General features: G+C 43.0%; 1 protein-coding gene across 7 annotated transcripts in view; it reads left to right on the top strand.

The window, feature by feature from the left end:
• The window catches only part of LOC124553829, a 286,889-nt gene that overhangs the window by 136,622 nt on the left and 130,541 nt on the right, over nt 1–19,726 (top strand). The window lies entirely within an intron of this gene.

Below are 19,726 nucleotides of genomic sequence, written 5' to 3'. Positions count from 1 at the left end.
ATTGGAAGAACTGGAGGCCATCTAACGTGTATGCAGAAAGTGGCTGCTGGGTAAATTAACTGAAGAAGTTGAAGTTGGCAGACATCTGTACTGAAAGCAAGCGAGGTGGTCCTGTGGTTAGGACACTGGACTCGCATTCAAGAGGACAACGGTTCAAACTCGCATCCTGCCGTCCTGATTTAGGTTTTCCATGATTTCCCTTAATCACTTCAGGCAAATGACAGTATGGTTCCTTTGAAGGGCATAGCCGACTTCCTTCCCCATCTTTTCCTAATCTGATGGGACCGATGACCTTGCTGTTTTGTGCCCTTCCCCGGAATCAACCAACCAACCAAACTGTACTGAAATTGCCAAGTGGCAAAGATACGATTTTTATGGTTGCATCTTCTTGGGATTAAGTTACTGAACTATCGATTCTGAGGCCATGGAAACGGAATGGTCTGCTATTCGTAATTCTACCACTGACGTTTTTAAAGGTGTCAGCACCTCTGAAGTCCTCCAGATGTTAGCAAACATTCCTGATGTTTGAGTGCAGACGATAGTGACATAGATGTCTGGTTCCAAAATGCCTGTGATGTTGGTTACGGCGTGATGACCAATGACTAAATTTGTATTGGTGCTTCATGTACTATAGAGAACGACAGTAACAGTGAGGTCGACAAGGAAAGTGGCGTTTCATGGGAAGATATAATGCTGGGAAAAGCTAATGGTTTACGTAGAATGTCAGCAGGAAATAACTCCAGCGGAACTGATGTTAGCGAGATGTCTATGCTATCATGCTGCTCTTAAATGCCACACAAGTTTGAACAAAGAAATCTTACAACTACAATAAATAAGGTTGCAGTAACTATAAAGTTTAGTTGTTTCTTTTTAGAGCCGAAATAACTGATTTGTATATTGTAGTGTGTATTAGAGTTTTTGCATGTAGCAGAATGTTTCAGGTTTTTCGTTAATCCAGCTTTCACTAAGTCCCGCCTGTGCCAGATAAAGGAGTGTCTTGTGTACTTGCGCACATAGCCAAGAGTACGAGGTGCATTCAAGTTCTAAGGCCTCCGATTTTTTTTCTAATTAACTACTCACCCGATATCGATGAAACAGGCGTTACTTCTCGACGTACACATTTTTCACAACCCTGACGCCATGATTTCATGGCAGCAGCGAAGGCTTCTTTAGGAGTCTGTTTTGACCACTGGAAAATCGCTGAGGCAATAGCAGCACAGCTGGTGAATGTGTAGCCACGGAGAGTGTCTTTCATTGTTGGAAAAAGTCAAAAGTCACTAGGAGCCAGGTCAGGCGAGTAGGGAGCATGAGGAATTACTTCAAAGTTGTTATCACGAAGAAACTGTTGTGTAACGTTAGCTCGATGTGCGGGTGCATTGTCTTGGTGAAACAGCACACGTGCAGCCCTTCCCGGACGTTTTTGTTGCAGTGCAGGAAGGAATTTGTTCTTCAAAACATTTTCGTAGGATGCACCTGTTACCGTAGTGCCCTTTGGAACGCAATGGGTAAGGATTACGCCCTCGCTGTCCCAGAACATGGACACCATCATTTTTTCAGCACTGATGGTTACCCGAAATTTTTTTGGTGGCGGTGCATCTTTCTGCATCCATTGACCTGACTGGCGCTTTGTATCTGGACTGAAAAATGGCATCCACGTCTCATCCATTGTCACAACCAACGAAAAGAAAGTCCCATTCATGTTGTCGTTGCACGTCAATGTTGCTTGGCAACATGCCACACGGACAGCCATGTGGTCATCCGTCAGCATTCGTGCCACCCACCTGGATGACAGTTTTCGCATTTTCAGGTCGTCATGCAGGATTGTGTGCACAGAACCCACAGAAATGCCAACTCTGGAGGCGATCTGTTCAACAGTCATTCGGTGATCCCCCAAAACAATTCTCTCCACTTTCTCGATCATGTCGTCAGACCAGCTTGTGCGAGCCCGAGGTTGTTTCAGTTTGTTGTCACACGATGTTCTGCCTTCATTAAACAGTCGCACCCACAAATGCACTTTCGACACATCCATAACTCCATCACCACATGTCTCCTTCAACTGTCGATGAATTTCAATTGGTTTCACACCACGCAAATTCAGAAAACGAATGATTGCATGCTGTTCAAGTAAGGAAAACGTCGCCATTTTAAGTATTTAAAACAGTTCACATTCTCGCCGCTGGCGGTAAAATTCCATCTGCTGTACGGTGCTGCCATCTCTGGGACGTATTGACAATGAACGCGGCCTCATTTTAAAACAATGCACATGTTTCTATCTCTTTCCAGTCTGGAGAAAAAAAATTGGAGGCCTTAGAAGTTGAATGCACCTCGTAAATTCCTGCACAGCACGTTAATTTCGTGGAATTAATGCAATATAACAACATGTCATTATTAAAGTGCTATTGCAGACACTCAGAGCACTGTCCGAAAGGCGTTAGTATTTTTACTGCTAAGGTAAACCCGAAATTAACATTTTTACTGTAGTGTCCATGTATCTGATCCACCTACAAGACAGTTCAGTAACGACTTGTAGCTACAGACAGACCAACACCGAGGCTGGAACCCCTTTCCACTAAACATATGATTCTATCCTTATGCTCTCTGCAAAAACGCTGCCATGGTAGGGCGCTGTCCTGCTGATGGTGGTCGTGCAGTAGCGTTCTCGCTTCCCACGCCCGGGTTCCTGGGTTCGATTCCCGGCGGGTCTGGGATTTTCTCTGCCTCGTGATGACTGGGTGTTGTTTGCTGTCCTTAGGTTAGTTAGGTTTAAGTAGTTCTAAGTTCTAGGGGACTGATGACCATAGATGTTAAGTCCCATAGTGCTCAGAGCCATTTGAACCATTTTTGTCCTGCTGATGGCGCCACCCCAGCCGCTGTCCGCAGGCGTCTTTGCCAGGGGCTTATTTTACACAAAGCACGCATCCTACCTTGAGGCCTCGGGTCGCGCCAAATGTCCTCGGCGAAGTTTGCTCGCTGAGCTCCAGACGCTGCCCCCTTCTTCGCTCGAGTTCGGGTAGGCACCCGCAGGTTCCTCGTGTCGGCTGTGTTCGGGCATGTGGCCTTGACTGACTTCCGAAACTGGTTTCAGCCAGCTGTTGCCGCGCTCACTTTCTGCTGTGTCACGAACCACCACTGCCCGAAAAAAAAAATTTTTTTTCGCGCGCCTCTCCGCTGCTCCGAGCAGGTTGCACATACATGTCATGCACTGCACTGATTTTTACATTTCATGTTCTCCGAACACTAAGTAAATGTTCTTTGTCTAATCGCTGCTTAAGCTGTCCATAGTCACTATTTAAGTCACTGTCCAGTTAATTCTTTTTTCCTACCTCACTGTTCATGTTCAAGTTCTTTATTCACTGTTCAAGTCACTGTTCATCACCTTCATATTCTCGCATGCACTAAATCTTAGTGCACATTCTGTTACAATGATTTCTGTGTGCAGACACTGTTACTCCACTTAGCAGGATACTCTTCAGCTACATCCCCACAAGGGATGCCATGTACAACACCCTCAGTGGCATTGTACCGAGAAGGAAGTACTTCTCTGGGCGGTATTACTAACCTGGTGTCTTGCTGCTTCGGTAAGTCCCTCGTCGCACACTAGTAACGCTCGGTCGCCAGGTTCCGTGTAGGTGGTGATCCGGAAGAGGTGGAGTGTATGGGGATGCCAGTTGTTAATTGTCTACAACGTTTGTACTATACTTGTTTTAATACAGAAATTGATTTGTCACACACGTCACAGAATTTGCAATATGGCAGCTCGGGGCTACGCCGTTATACACTCCTGGAAATTGAAATAAGAACACCGTGAATTCATTGTCCCAGGAAGGGGAAACTTTATTGACACATTCCTGGGGTCAGATACATCACATGATCACACTGACAGAACCACAGGCAACAGAGCATGCACAATGTCGGCACTAGTACAGTGTATATCCACCTTTCGCAGCAATGCAGGCTGCTATTCTCCCATGTAGACGATCGTAGTGATGCTGGATGTAGTCCTGTGGAACGGCTTGCCATGCCATTTCCACCTGGCGCCTCAGTTGGACCAGCGTTCGTGCTGGACGTGCAGACCGCGTGAGACGACGCTTCATCCAGTCCCAAACATGCTCAATGGGGGACAGATCCGGAGATCTTGCTGGCCAGGGTAGTTGACTTACACCTTCTAGAGCACGTTGGGTGGCACGGGATACATGCGGACGTGCATTGTCCTGTTGGAACAGCAAGTTCCCTTGCCGGTCTAGGAATGGTAGAACGATGAGTTCGATGACGGTTTGGATGTACCGTGCACTATTCAGTGTCCCCTCGACGATCACCAGTGGTGTACGGCCAGTGTAGGAGATCGCTCCCCACACCATGATGCCGGGTGTTGGCCCTGTGTGCCTCGGTCGTATGCAGTCCTGATTGTGGCGCTCACCTGCACGGCGCCAAACACGCATACGACCATCATTGGCACCAAGGCAGAAGCGACTCTCATCGCTGAAGACGACACGTCTCCATTCGTCCCTCCATTCACGCCTGTCGCGACACCACTGGAGGTGGGCTGCACGATGTTGGGGCGTGAGCGGAAGACGGCCTAACGGTGTGCGGGACCGTAGCCCAGCTTCATGGAGACGGTTGCGAATGGTCCTCGCCGATACCCCAGGAGCAACAGCGTCCCTAATTTGCTGGGAAGTGGCGGTGCGGTCCCCTACGGCACTGCGTAGGATCCTACGGTCTTGGCGTGCATCCGTGCGTCGCTGCGGTCTGGTCCCAGGTCGACGGGCACGTGCACCTTCCGCCGACCACTGGCGACAACATCGATGTACTGTGGAGACCTCACGCCCCACGTGTTGAGCAATTCGGCGGTACGTCCACCCGGCCTCCTGCATGCCCACTATACGACCTCGCTCAAAGTCCGTCAACTGCACATACGGTTCACGTCCACGCTGTCGCGGCATGCTACCAGTGTTAAAGACTGCGATGGAGCTCCGTATGCCACGGCAAACTGGCTGACACTGACGGCGGCGGTGCACAAATGCTGCGCAGCTAGCGCCGTTCGACGGCCAACACCGCAGTTCCTGGTGTGTCTGCTGTGCCGTGTTCTTTTTTCCATTTCCAGGAGTGTATTCGACCCTTTACCACATTAACACAGCTTTCCGACTTTATATGATAGGCACTGCTCACGACACGTGACGTTCTGATAAGTAATAACTTCACTTTATATCTTTTTTAACAGCTGAGATATGCACTCGCGACCATTCTTTTAGAGCCGCCCTGGTTACACGACGGTGTGTTTTTAGTGGCTCCTCGCGACTAACTCGTTCTGTCTTGACAAAGGACAAGAGAGACCCTCCCTTTCTCCCTCAACCAATAAGGACACTTCTCTCGTTTCACACACACACACACACACACACATATATATATATATATATATATATATATATATATATATATATATAGTAACCTTCCAACAGTAAAAAAATATAATTATTTATATAACATTCACATTTAGCGAAATCTACCAGCAGTTTACTTCCGTAACCTTGGAACAATAAAATGTGACTAATCTCCTAATAAAAAATTTGAATCATAGACAATCTTTCAACAATTGACTGTGAATTTAAACTGGTAAATTTTGGACGTCAGCAGTGCTGAGTCATGGCCCTGATAGATCATACTGAATAAATTGAAAATTCTTACCTCAATGAAGTCGCCGGATAACGCATATATATATATCTGCTGCTATAATAAATTTTTCTGGCACAGCCCAGTGCAATGCTGGCCGACAGATTTGTCATGTATAAAAAGAAACAACTGATTTGTCTTTACAATAATTGGCATGACCATGGATTCGAAAAATTAGTAAACTCTTTTATAATTGAGATGAATGATTGTCAAAAGTTAATTTTTATAAGGAAGATTATTATTAAGAGATTTTTAAAAAAACATTTACATGGGCCCCCCCATGAACCATGGACCTTGCCGTTGGTGGGGAGGCTTGCGTGCCTCAGCGATACAGATAGCCGTACCGTAGGTGCAACCACAACAGAGGGGTATCTGTTGAGAGGCCAGACAAACGTGTGGTTCCTGAAGAGGGGCAGCAGCCTTTTCAGTAGTTGCAAGGGCAACAGTCTGGATGATTGACTGATCTGGCCTTGTAACATTAACCAAAACGGCCTTGCTGTGCTGGTACTGCGAACGGCTGAAAGCAAGGGGAAACTACAGCCGTAATTTTTCCCGAGGACATGCAGCTTTACTGTATCATTAAATGATGATGGCGTCCTCTTGGGTAAAATATTCCGGAGGTAAAATAGTCCCCCATTCGGATCTCCGGGCAGAGACTACTCAAGAGGACATCGTTATCAGGAGAAAGAAAACTGGCGTTCTACAGATCGGAGCGTGGACTGTCAGATCCCTTAATCGGGAAGGTACGTTAGAAAATTTAAAAAGGGAAATGGATAGGTTAAAGTTAGATATAGTGGGAATTAGTGAAGTTCGGTGGCAGGAGGAACAAGACTTCTGGTCAGGTGACTACAGGGTTATAAACACAAAATCAAATATGGGTAATGCAGGAGTAGGTTTAATAATGAATAGGAAAATAGGAATGCGGGTAAGCTACTACAAACAGCATAGTGAACGCATTATTGTGGCCAAGATAGATACGAAGCCCACACCTACTACAGTAGTACAAGTTTATATGCCAACTAGCTCTGCAGATGACGAAGAAATTGAAGAAATGTATGATGAACTAAAAGAAATTATTCAGATTGTGAAGGGAGACGAAAATTTAATAGTCATGGTTGACTGGAATTCGAGTGTAGGAAAAGGGGGAGAAGGAAACATAGTAGGTGAATATGGATTGGGGCTAAGAAGTGAAAGAGGAAGCCGCCTGGTAGAATTTTGCACAGAGCACAACATAATCATAGCTAACACTTGGTTTAAGAATCATGAAAGAAGGTTGTATACATGGAAGAACCCTGGAGATACTAAAAGGTATCAGATAGATTATATAATGGTAAGACAGAGATTTAGGAACCAGGTTTTAAATTGTAAAACATTTCCAGGGGCAGATGTGGACTCTGACCACAATCTATTGGTTACGACCTGTAGATTAAAACTGAAGAAATTGCAAAAAGGTGGGAATTTAAGGAGATGGGACCTGGATAAACTGAAAGAACCAGAGGTTGTACAGAGTTTCAGGGAGAGCATAAGGGAACAATTGACAGGAATGGGGGAAAGAAATACAGTAGAAGAAGAATGGGCAGCTTTGAGGGATGAAGTAGCGAAGGCAGCAGAGGATCAAGTAGGTAAAAAGACGAGGGCTAATAGAAATTCTTGGGTAACAGAAGAAATATTGAATTTAATTGATGAAAGGAGAAAATCTAAAAATACAGTAAATGAAGCAGGCAAAAAGGAATACAAACGTCTCAAAAATGAGATCGACAGGAAGTGCAAAATGGCTAAGCAGGGATGGCTAGAGGACAAATGTAAGGATGTAGAGGCCTTTCTCACTAGGGGTAAGATAGATACTGCCTACGGGAAAATTAGAGAGACCTTTGGAGATAAGAGAACGACTTGTATGAATATCAAGAGCTCAGATGGAAGCCCAGTTCTAAGCAAAGAAGGGAAAGCAGAAAGGTGGAAGGAGTATATAGAGGGTCTATACAAGGGCGATGTACTTGAGGACAATATTATGGAAATGGAAGAGGATGTAGATGAAGTTGAAATTGGGGATATGATACTGCGTGAAGAGTTTGACAGATCACTGAAAGACCTGAGTTGAAACAAGACCCCCGGAGTATACAACACTTCATTGGAACTACTGACGGCCTTGGAAGAGCCAGTCCTGACAAAACTCTACCATCTGGTGAGCAAGATGTATGAAACAGGCGAAATATCCTCAGACTTCAAGAAGAATATAATAATTCCAATCCCAAAGAAAGCAGGTGTTGACAGATGTGAAAATTACCGAACTATCAGTTTAATAAGTCACAGCTGCAAAATACTAACACGAATTCTTTACAGATGAATGGAAAAACTAGTAGAAGCCAACCTCAGGGAAGATCAGTTGGGATTCCGTAGAAACACTGGAACATGTGAGGCAATACTGACCTTATGACTTATCTTAGAAGAAAGATTAAGAAAAGGCAAACCTACGTTTCTAGCATTTGTAGACTTAGAGAAAGCTTTTGACAATGTTTATTGGAATACTCTCATTCAAATTCTGAAGGTGGCAGGGATAAAAAACAGGGAGAGAAAGGCTATTTACAATTTGTACAGAAACCAGATGGCAGTTATAAGAGTCGAGGGACATGAAAGGGAAGCAGTGGTTGGTAAGGGAGTAAGACAGGGTTGTAGTCTCTCCCCGATGTTATTCAATCTGTATATTGTGCAAGCAGTAAAGGAAACAAAAGAAAAATTCGGAGTAGGTATTAAAATTCGTGGAGAAGAAATAAAAACTTTGAGGTTCTCCGATGAATTTGTAATTCTGTCAGAGACAGCAAAGGACTTGGAAGAGCAGTTGAATGGAATGGACAGTGTCTTGAAAGGAGGATATAAGATGAACATCAACAAAAGCAAAACAAGGATAATGGAATGTAGTCTAATTAAGTCGGGTGATGCTGAGGGAATTAGATTAGGAAATGAGACACTTAAAGTAGTAAAGGAGTTTTGCTATTTGGGGAGCAAAATAACTGATGATGGTCGAAGTAGAGAGGATATAAAATGTAGACTGGCAATGGCAAGGAAAGCGTTTCTGAAGAAGAGAAATTTGTTGACATCGAGTATAGATTTAAGTGTCAGGAAGTCCTTTCTGAAAGTATTTGTATAGAGTGTAGCCATGTATGGAAGTGAAACATGGACGAGAAATAGTTTGGACAAGAAGAGAATAGAAGCTTTCGAAATGTGGTGCTACAGAAGAATGCTGAAGATTAGATGGGTAGATCACATAACTAATGAGGAAGTATTGAATAGGATTGGGGAGAAGAGAAGTTTGTGGCACAACTTGAACAGAAGAATGGATCGGTTGGTAGGACGTGTTCTGAGGCATCAAGGGATCACCAATTTAGTATTGGAGGGCAGCGTGGAGGGTAAAAATCATAGAGGGAGACCAAGAGATGAATACACTAAGGAGATTCAGAAGGATGTAGGTTGCAGTAGGTACTGGGAGATGAAAAAGCTTGCACAGGATAGAGTAGCATGGAGAGCTGCATCAAACCAGTCTCAGGACTGAAGACCACAACAACAACAACATTTACATGGGACTTGATATAACAATAGTACATATGCGCGAGGCTGCTTTTACCTTATACTAGATCGCTCAGGCACCACAATCGCTCCCCACGACCTGCCCAGCCAACTCGATACACCAGACTGCTAGTAACTACTTACTCCTACTACCATACAGTTTCTACTACTGGCAACACTGCTCTCTGGTCTGAGATTCTCTTATAGCTTACATATCGCAGGCAGCGCGTGAGCAATCCATCGAAATTACATCTGCTCGAATGCGCTAGCGACAAATTCCTTAGTCATGGACCTCTTAACTATATATAAACTGTCACTAATGGGCGTTCAGATCGCTGTTGCTAGGCGGATCTGACGTCACGTTTGCGGACATTGTGACAGAAGTTTGTCTCAGAACATTGTCTCAGATTGTAAGATCCTACTTCCGAATAGTCTGATCTGGTCCCTACTAAGGTTGCACAACATTCCCTCCTATGATTAAATTACTGATGCTCCTTGCTGACACTTAATTGTCAAATGTACATGCAGCCTGGCTGCTACTGAGCACTCCCGATCGCATAAATGTGCGTGATACTTGGCTTAAAGACATGAAGAGAGGGCACATATGCATTACAGCATGGCTTAGGAGACGACAACACTGCCAACCAGGACTGAGATGGAAACGTTGGACAGGGCAGGGGTTAACGCCATCTGCTGATCAAAGAATGCAAACTGGTGTTCTGCAGCACTGTACAACACATCTTCCACTGGAGCACAACAGGAACTACAGTATGAATCTCACCATCATGTGAATATTGACTCAACCTGGGACCAGAAGCCACAACTGAAAATGATTACCACCCTCACCTGATGAAGAGGGAATGGAATGTTTCCAGGCATAATCAAAAGAGAGAGATAACGACTCACTATTATAGGACCATGAGGAATTCATGACTGTGTGATATAGACAACGCAGGAAAGCACAAGCACTGGATGATCAAAATTGCGTAGCCCCTTGAGTGGATGTGCCTATGTATAAAGTGCGCCAACCATAAATAAAATTGTTTTGCAGTGTTCCATTGTTGCTACGCAGGTGTGAGCCCATACCAATTCTTTCATTATAGTTTCACCTAACACAGTGATAAATTGTGTTCTCATACGTCTAAGTGAGTAGCAGTAATGTAAAATAATCAATGAGCTAGGTAAGAAAAAAAATTTACGATCCATACAAGTAAAGACTGACATTACGAGCTAGCAGCACAATCCCACAGTGAGGCAGCAGTCTACGAGATAATTAGTTCTGACGCATGTGCATTGTCTAACATTTAGAGTGGATCATCTCTGTGTGGTAACACCTGTCCATGGCATCAGTGATATAACGAAAGTTCAATTGATTATTGTTTAATTATACAGTACTTTAGCTCATGTTATGTAAGTTTATTTTATCGTTCTTTAATTAAACCAACGTTAAACTGTGATTATGCTCATATACGTTGAAATTGATAACAAAAAAAAAGCACTTCTTCACAAGTATACAAAGAACGCAGCGCGCCTGCTCGTGTTATGAAAAATGGCGCACCCGTTCGAGGTGCGCCGTGGAAGCAGACATGCGACTTTATAATCGATACTCTCATATTTCTCCAAGGGAAGAGGCGCCATCCAGGTACTCTACACATGGCGATCAACAACACCAGGAAGGGCAGAGTCACAGCAACGAAGCCACCATGGATAATGCCTGCAACATGATTGCAGCTCTTCCACCAGTGACAATTTACCGCACATCAAACTAACTAGAAGTGAACAAAGCTCTGAAGGCACATCTGGATGGTGGACTCAAGGCAATGTACCAAAAACACCGCATCAGACATCATTTTGAGACCTTCGCTGGTCAACATAAAACGCTTAAGTTTTTTGCACTCAACGAAATTCCCTTCTTTATATGCCAGTCACCCGAAAATCAAGAACTGAAGATTGTTAAGCAGATTATCTCCCAATCAGCTTACTGGGTGAAGCTTATGAAATGCAAATACAATGACAAAGTACACGATCTTAGTTTCTTACTGTACACCAGGGTTCGGGTGGATACCTATAGTAGCAGAGATGGCCCAATATAGTGTACACTCTGCCGGAACTATGAACATACCACATACTACTGCTGTCTACCGGTGCAGTGCGTCCATTGTGGCGGTTGCCACACCTCAGCAGACTGCAAACTTCCCAAAACAGAGAAACCGACATGCACCAGTTGTGGTGAGACTTACCCTGGTTTGTATAAAGAATGTATAAAGTACCAAGAACTCCTCAAGAAATAATGGCTAAAATCAAACAACCAACCACCTCACTGCAGGATTGGTTGTGACAAGAATGTATGAAACTGACTGGGCCAGGCACCACCAAAACCATGAGTGCAGGCTCTGCCTCCGCACGGTCACCATGAAGAGCAGGAAAGACAGAGACCAATGTACACAGTGATGGCTGCAATCCTATACAGATGCGGCGTCCCCACCTCCTCAGTACAGCACCAGAAAGCTGTGAAACACGCTGCATGGTCACTAGCAGTGGCTTTCATGGACATCACAAAATTGCTGATGACCTTGCAACAAAAACTAATCACCATCCTCATGCTCATGGAGGACTTGATTAAAGCCTTTGTATCGCCTTAAATGTAGCCAAATCGCCACACCACTCACATGCAGCTATGCATTTGGAATGCAAATCGCATAAAGGGAAAGAAGACGGAAGTGACGTATTTTCTAACACACCATAGACTCGAAGTTGCTTTCATCTCAGAGACACATCTCCAGGAGTTGATGTACTTCAGAACTTGCAACATGTCCATTTACTATGTGGATAGGACAGGACAGAACAGAACAGGGGTGGGACAACCATCCTCATCCACTGAGACATCAGGTGTCTAAGAAGAATTGCCACAGCTTCAGAAAATCGAAGCCATGGCAGTTATCATCGCAGCAGAGATCGGAAACTTAGCATGCGTAGTGGTGTCCATTAACCCTCATAAACCGCTACTCTCTGATGACATGCACCATCTCCTGGATGACGGACAAAGTCCTCCTGGGTGGTGGTCTCAACGGTACACACATGGGTTGGAACTATCGGAGGACAACGACTTTTAGAGACGTGTTTGGGGTAAATGTGATTGGCTCATAGGAATCCACAAGGATTCTGCCTTTCATACACAAACGTCCAGATGTTTTAGACGTCGCTGTTGTGAAGAACATCAATGCCAATATCCAATTATGGACAATAAATGACCTCTCATTGGTCTGTAAACTAGTGATTGGAGTTCTGGAGCGAGTATCTTTACATCCTTCATCCAGATTCACGAGGACTGTCGACTGGGACCAGTACTAGCTCTTTGACCAACATCAGGCAGAATATGGATTTTTGCCCCAGGGCAGCCATTGACAATGCTGTACTGCCAAAATAAAGATGGCAAGATCTAAATCCACGACATAACTGTTCTAGCTGGATATTAACTTAGACAACTTCACACACTTAAAGATATCTAGGCACAATGGGACTGAGCGTGACAACACTGGACCAGGATCCAAAATCCGATGTACAGAGAGTACTTCACAGATTTAACAGAGATGTCCACAGATATGACTGAATAGCGACAAGAGGTCTGGGAGTAAGAAATGTTGGGCTTCTTACTTTGCACACAGGAGGAATGGCAGATTGTCAGAAATTTATGACAAAAGTCGCTACCAAAACGAGCCACCCAAAGCTCTCAAGAGCAGTTGTTCGATGCCCTGGCGCAAGCAGATCTTTATCGGAAACATGTCAAGGCCAAATGGAAACGCCCCCACTACCACTAGTCAGCAGTGAACAGTTCCTCCGCTTTGAAGACCGCATCACCGAAGCCCTGGCACCATAGCCAGCCACTCCCACTCGAACACTGCCGTTGCTACACACATCAGCCAAAGTGAAGTGGATTATTAGATGGACGATCAATAGCTCCCCAGGAATGGACTATATCACCAACGAGGATCTCAATCACCTTCCTCAAAAACCGATAGTCCTGATTATGAGGATCATTAGCAGCTTCCTTCAGCAAATATATTTCCCACGAGCCTGGAAAGTGGCTTGCATTACACTGATTGCAAAGCTGGGAAAACACGTGTTGCAGCCCAATAATTATCATCCCATTAGTCTTTTGCCGACTTCGGGGAAAATTTTCAAAGAATTCTACTCAGGAGAATTAATGCCAACTTGATTCAAAATTAGGTTATCTGCTCTGAACTGTTTGGTTTTCAGAGCCACTTGTCAGCAGAACTTCAACTCCTATGCGTTAGTTAAGCCATTCAGGACAACTTTGGTAACACAAGATGACAACCGGGATGTTTTTAGATCTGGAAAAAGTGTATGATAAAGTGTGGCGAGACCACCTCATATTCAAACTTCATCAGGACATGCCAATAGCAGATTTTAATTTTAAAAGGATTGACAGTTATCTTCAAGAGTAGGAACATTACATCTGAATAGCAGACGAAAACTCTGGGAAGAACTTGCGGTGGCTGGGACACCTGAATTGCAGACAGAAACTCTGGGAAGTGGCCATGATATCCCAAGGTTCTGTCATCTCTCCCACACTGGTCAACATCTATGTAAATGATGACCCAACTATACCTCATGTATCAGTCAGACTCTATGCCAATGACATGGCGTTTCTCTCCACTAGGAGAAACTTGAAGCACCCCATCACGCGTATGAGGCGACAAATGAACCTGATGGAACAGTGGGTCCTGATGAACAAAAATGCTGTCAACCCAATGAGGACAGTGGCTGTACTTTCCATGAAATGGAAGCCACTCCTGAACATGAGGCCCACAATTAACACTCGACCTATTCCGTGGTCCCCAGTAGGGAAATACTTGGGGATCCATTTGAGTAAGAAACGTCTATTTTCACACCACATTGCCGACCATTCATGTCATTCTTCAAGAGTACCCACCTGAACTCCAGCATGAAGACACGGCTTTGCAAAGCAACAATCGAACCTACATTGCTCTTTGGTTCGACATCTTGGGGGCAACATGTAAATAGAATTTCAAGTCACTTCAGGTGATACAAGACAGATGTCTGTGGATGGCACTGGGAGCTCTATGGTGGACACACACAACGGAACTTGCTGATGCAGTGCAGGAAAAGTACCTGCTGCAAAAAGTGAAAGACAAACCACAGAAAATGTTCGACATAATTGGCAACTTCAGTAGCACACCTTGGCAGACAGTAGGAACAGTGCAAGTGCAGAGTTGGCGTGAGTATCAGGCACCATGGTCTATACTTCACGTCTAAGGCAACCGACAACCCATCACCACTCTATGCAGCTACATACCACCTTCAGTGAAGTACACCTACCAACAAAGCAGGTGTAAGGACCCAAATACGACTTCAAATCCTGTCGTATATGAGTAATAAATAAAGAAGTGTACCCTTTTACCCTAAATCCCACACAGGCAGCAAAATCAGCAGAATCGATAACGCTAGAATTCCCACCACTCATTCAAAAAAAGAGGAAAGAAAGAAAAAATTGCTTACACTGCTTCACGTCAGGCTCAGCCAGTGAACAATGACTTACACGAAAATACGTTCAAAAGATGAAATATAAAAGAAGGCGTGAAAATATTTTTATAACATTATACAAGCAATAGCCTTTCAAATAATTGTATTAGTACGTTAGTGGTAATAAGGTAAGCTGAAAAAATTTAAAATACAAAAGTCTATGTGATAGGATATACGATAATAGACTGCCACCTGGTATTTTAACTCAAAATTTCAGGGACACTGTTTCCACGGAGATATTAAGATGGTTGCTGTTGGTTAGTAATGTATCAGAAGACGTTGTTGCCATGGAGGTGGCTTGTGGTTGTCAATATTTGCCAGCAAAGATGAAGCAGTAACGTACTGCAGGCTGTATTGACGCCAATGTGTTTGTACACTGTTGCCAGCACCAGGACATATGTTGGACGTCCATAAACGAATTCAGAAGCTCGATCAGTATAGTAATGATACTATAGTGCGAAAATACATAGTAGTAAAAGCAAGCCCTGATAAAATGTGGCTAACCAAAGCACGAGGGTTTATTATGAAGCATTTCCTTTAGGTATTAGATCACATTCGTATATAATGTCACAAGGATAATAAGAAGATGGTAGCAGTACATAAAAAATATGTAAAATGCTGAAAACCGGAAATATTAGAAGGTAGTTTTCATAAGTGAATCAAGTATCAGAAGTTATAATCATTAAGTTTTGGTAAAAATCCAGCGTTGTATCACCATTCAAAAATAAGAATTAAACCTTAGATGAAATAAAAATGTTACTTGACAGAACGAAAAAAATAAAAATTAGTGATTTAGCGAAATTCGTTATTGTATCAATTCATCAGAAGAAAGTAGCGAAATCCATGCAATACAGTAGAAGAAAAAGTGGAGTGAAAAAAGGATGAAACGAAAAAGCAGCCATCCATTATGTTAAGTTATACTTGTAAATGCATTGCCAGTAAAAAATTAGTACACTGGAAAGACGACGTCGATACTGGTCCAGTAACAGCAAATACCACCTGTGGTATACTAGATATACTGATAATAGTTTCGATGTCGTCTGCTAACAGATAGCGTTGTGGCATAGCTACCAGAACGCCACCTGTGTCTACCCTCTAATACAGAATACTCACTGCCTGGAGACTTTGTGTCGTGCAGAATGGTCGTACAGTAAGGGCACCAGTGTCAGTGTGTACAGTTACCACAGCACAGGTAAGAGGACATGTGAGCCCACACATGTCAACACATGTTGTGTACCAGTTATTAAGTCAGATTATGGGGACACACAAAGGATCACTTGGGAGGGAGAAGGCACACTGTGGTCTTCAACAATGAGAGCAGGTACTGCCAGCATGCACGTAAGTGATGGTCGGTTGCAAGTACGACATAGACCAGATGAGTGCTGTCACATAGAGTGCATTTTTCCAGCAGGCACTGGCCCCATCATAGGCGTTATGTTCTGGGATGTGATAAAATACAACACTCATTCACCTTTGGTGTTTCTGGAGGAGACGCTAACCAGAATTCAGAATGTGCAGAACGTTGTTAGACCCATTCTTTTGCTGTTCTTGCTACAGGAAGGTGATGTGCTGCTCCAGCAGAATAATTCTCGCCCATACAATTGTCCGTGAAATTGAACATTCCCTGCGAGATGCGCAGCAACTTCCCTGGCCAGAACAATCTCTAGATTTGTCTCCAGTGGAGCACGCGGAATATAATAGGACGAGAAGTGGCTCGTGTGATTTTTCAACCAACAACTCTTACAGAACTACGTGAACAGGTGGAACAGGCGTGGCATAACATATCCCCGGACAGTATTCGCCATCTGTATGATCGAATGGATGCCAGAGACAGTGCCTGCATTGCCGCCCATGAGATCACACAGTGTACTAATATGAGTGTTTCAGCATGGGTCGATATCTGGTTCTCCAGAACCACTTGTGCTATTCATCTGTAAATGTAGTCATTTCATGTACTCCATATGCACTGTTGCAGTAACAAATTGAGAGTAAATTAGAAACCTCTATAAGAGTGGACTATTTTTTTCTGGCAGAGTAAATCGAAAAATATGTTTTTACGAAAGTCTGTTCATTTAGAAGGGCTGAAGGGTTATTCTTGTAGTAAATAGCTATTTCAAGCCCTTCCAGTGTTCGGCAACAATCCCAAGGAAGCAGTGTGCAAAATCATAAGGCCTTGCGTGGTATTGGTAAACGGTCTTGCTCCAGTTGTAATACAAGTTCCTGTCATCTCAACAAAGCTAAGTGCCGTTGGACTTGTCTGGCACTTGGTTGGGTGACCACTTCAGTCTACCGAGCACTGCTGGCAAGCAGGGTGCACTCGGCCCTTTTTAGACCAATTGAGGATCTACTTGATTGAAAAGTAGAAGCTTCGGTCATGAAAGCTGACGATGACTGAGTGATGTGCTGACAACATGCCCCTTCATATCCACACCCAGTGACGCCTTCAGCTGAGGACGTCACGGAGGTCGGTCGGTACTGTTGGACCTTCCGAGGCTTGTTCAGACGGAGTTAGTTAGTTATGCATGCTATTGTCTTCTGAATGATTATTATACATGAGATGTCCAAAAATTGACGTTTTATGTGAGACACCTGAAACGTGCTCTTTGAAACGTGTTACAAAGTTGCTCCCAGTCTGTCCAATTGATACATCTTTTCACAATCATTACAAGTCAATTTATAAACACCTGGGCCAGAGCAAAATTGTTAAGCGTTTCTAATAGTGCACATCAGTCCATTGCAAAGCATATTTGCGATTGAATAGGCAATGGATATGTCAGTGTTTCTGAATAGTCTATTAATTCTGATAGATAAATCGTGTTAGAGAAGAAACATTTTGTAAGTGAAGGTTTTTTAGATCGTGTTTTTTTGGAAAAGGCCATCAACAATTCCCATATCATAATCATTTGCAGTCGCAGTTTGCTTTAAAACCTCAGATTAGCCTTGTTTTTGGCCCAGTGTTAGGGGTAATTTGACGATTCTATTAAGCATAAAGCACTGTCCCATTACTTAATAGAATGATCAAATTACCCCTAACGCCGGAGATGATTCACGTAACAGGCCGGTCTTTTGATAATACCTTATAAATAATAACCATTCAGGTGATGATATGCATGACCTTAAGATTTCGCACACTGCTCATAAGGAATTGTTGTTGAACACTATGGAAGAACTAAAAATATCGATTTATAAGAACAATCCTTCAGCCCTTCTAATTAAACATTTAAGACTTCCTGGAAGAAACGTTTTTGGATCTATTTAGAGGTCTTGTTTTAGCTCCTTCTTCGTTTCATCCTTTTTTCACATCACTTTTTACTCTATGACTGCATGAATTTCCCCAGTTTTTACTGATGAATATGATGCAGTAGCGAATTTCGCAAAAATTGCTAATTTTAATTTTCTCGTTACTGTGAGGTAATATTTTTACTTCGCGTACAGTTTAATCTTTATTTTGAATGGTGTTACAACGCTGGATTTTTACCAAAGTTCGCCGGCCAGAGTGGCCGAGCGGTTCTAGGCGCTACAATCTGGATCCACGCGACCGCTACGGTCGCAGGTTCGAATCCTGCCTCGGGCATGGATGTGTGTGATGTCCTTAGGTTAGTTAGGTTTAAGTAGTTCTAAGTTCTAGGGGACTGATGACCTCAGAAGTTAAGTCCCATAGTGCTCAGAGCCGTTTGAACCATTTGAACCATTTACCAAAGTTCAGATTTGCAATTAGCTTATGAAAACTGTGTTAGTATTTCTGTTTCGAACTATTTTAAATATTTTATACCTACTGCTACCGCCTCCTAATTATCCTTGTGATATTATATACGAATATGATCTAATATCTAAAGGAAATGCTTTATAGAGACCCTCATGCTTCAGTTACCCGTATTTTATCAGTGGTTTTATTGATGTTTATGAATTATGATATTACAGTTTTAGGCTTACTTTCAGTACTGTTTATATTCACACTGCAATTTCATTAATATGCTGATCGATCTTCTGTTTTCGTTTATGGACATCTAACGAACATTTCAGTGCTATTGACAACAGATCAACACATCGGCGCCAATTCAGGCTGCGGTACCTTATTGCTTCATCTTTGCTGGCACATATCGATAACCACAAGCCATCGTCATGGCAATGACGTCTTCTGGTACATATCGGCCACGGTACATCCATAACCACCAGCAACCATCGTGATGACGACATCTCTGTGGAAACAGCGTCCTTGAAACTATGAGACAAATCACCAGGTGGCGGTCAATTACCATATAACTTATCACATATGCTTTCGTATTTAAAATCTTTTCAGCTTACAGTATAATCATTAACGAATTGATCCAATTATTTGAAAAGCTATTGCTTATATAATGTTATGAAACGACTTTCATCTCTTCTTTATTTTATCCGTTCTTTTGAATATATTTTCGTGTAAGTCATCGCTCATTGGCTGAAGACGATATTATACTGCACAAGCGCGTTTTCACCTATATTTAATCTATAGCAGATTACGTATCAGCAGCATTAAACGACAGTACCATCACGCAAGTGTTCTGTGTCCCGCCGCCTTAAATCATACGGGTAAATCCTGTGTTAATTTAACTTTTGTTATTTCTTTTGTTTGCACTCTGTTGTTTTCTCTTTCCTATTTTGGCACTATTTTATATTTTCTAGTGCTGTAATTCTATAGACGACTAGCATAAAGGCCGAAATCGGTCGTCATTTTGAAATAAATGCTTATTTGCGATGTTGGCTATTTCATTAAGTGATCAAATAAATAGTTTATGCATGGCAACTTATGGACAGCATGAATGCTTTTTTCTGAATTTAGATGAAGCCTTTTATGTTATTATTATTACTACTAAAATACTATTTCTGTCTTTAAAGAAAAAGAAAAATTATTATAGATAGGGGACTTTTATACATTGCTTTCTTATGTCTTTTG

The sequence above is a fragment of the Schistocerca americana genome, chromosome 11, assembly GCF_021461395.2.
Source record: "Schistocerca americana isolate TAMUIC-IGC-003095 chromosome 11, iqSchAmer2.1, whole genome shotgun sequence".
In the NCBI taxonomy this organism is placed as follows: domain Eukaryota; kingdom Metazoa; phylum Arthropoda; class Insecta; order Orthoptera; family Acrididae; genus Schistocerca; species Schistocerca americana.
This window is presented reverse-complemented; position numbering and strand designations above follow the sequence as displayed.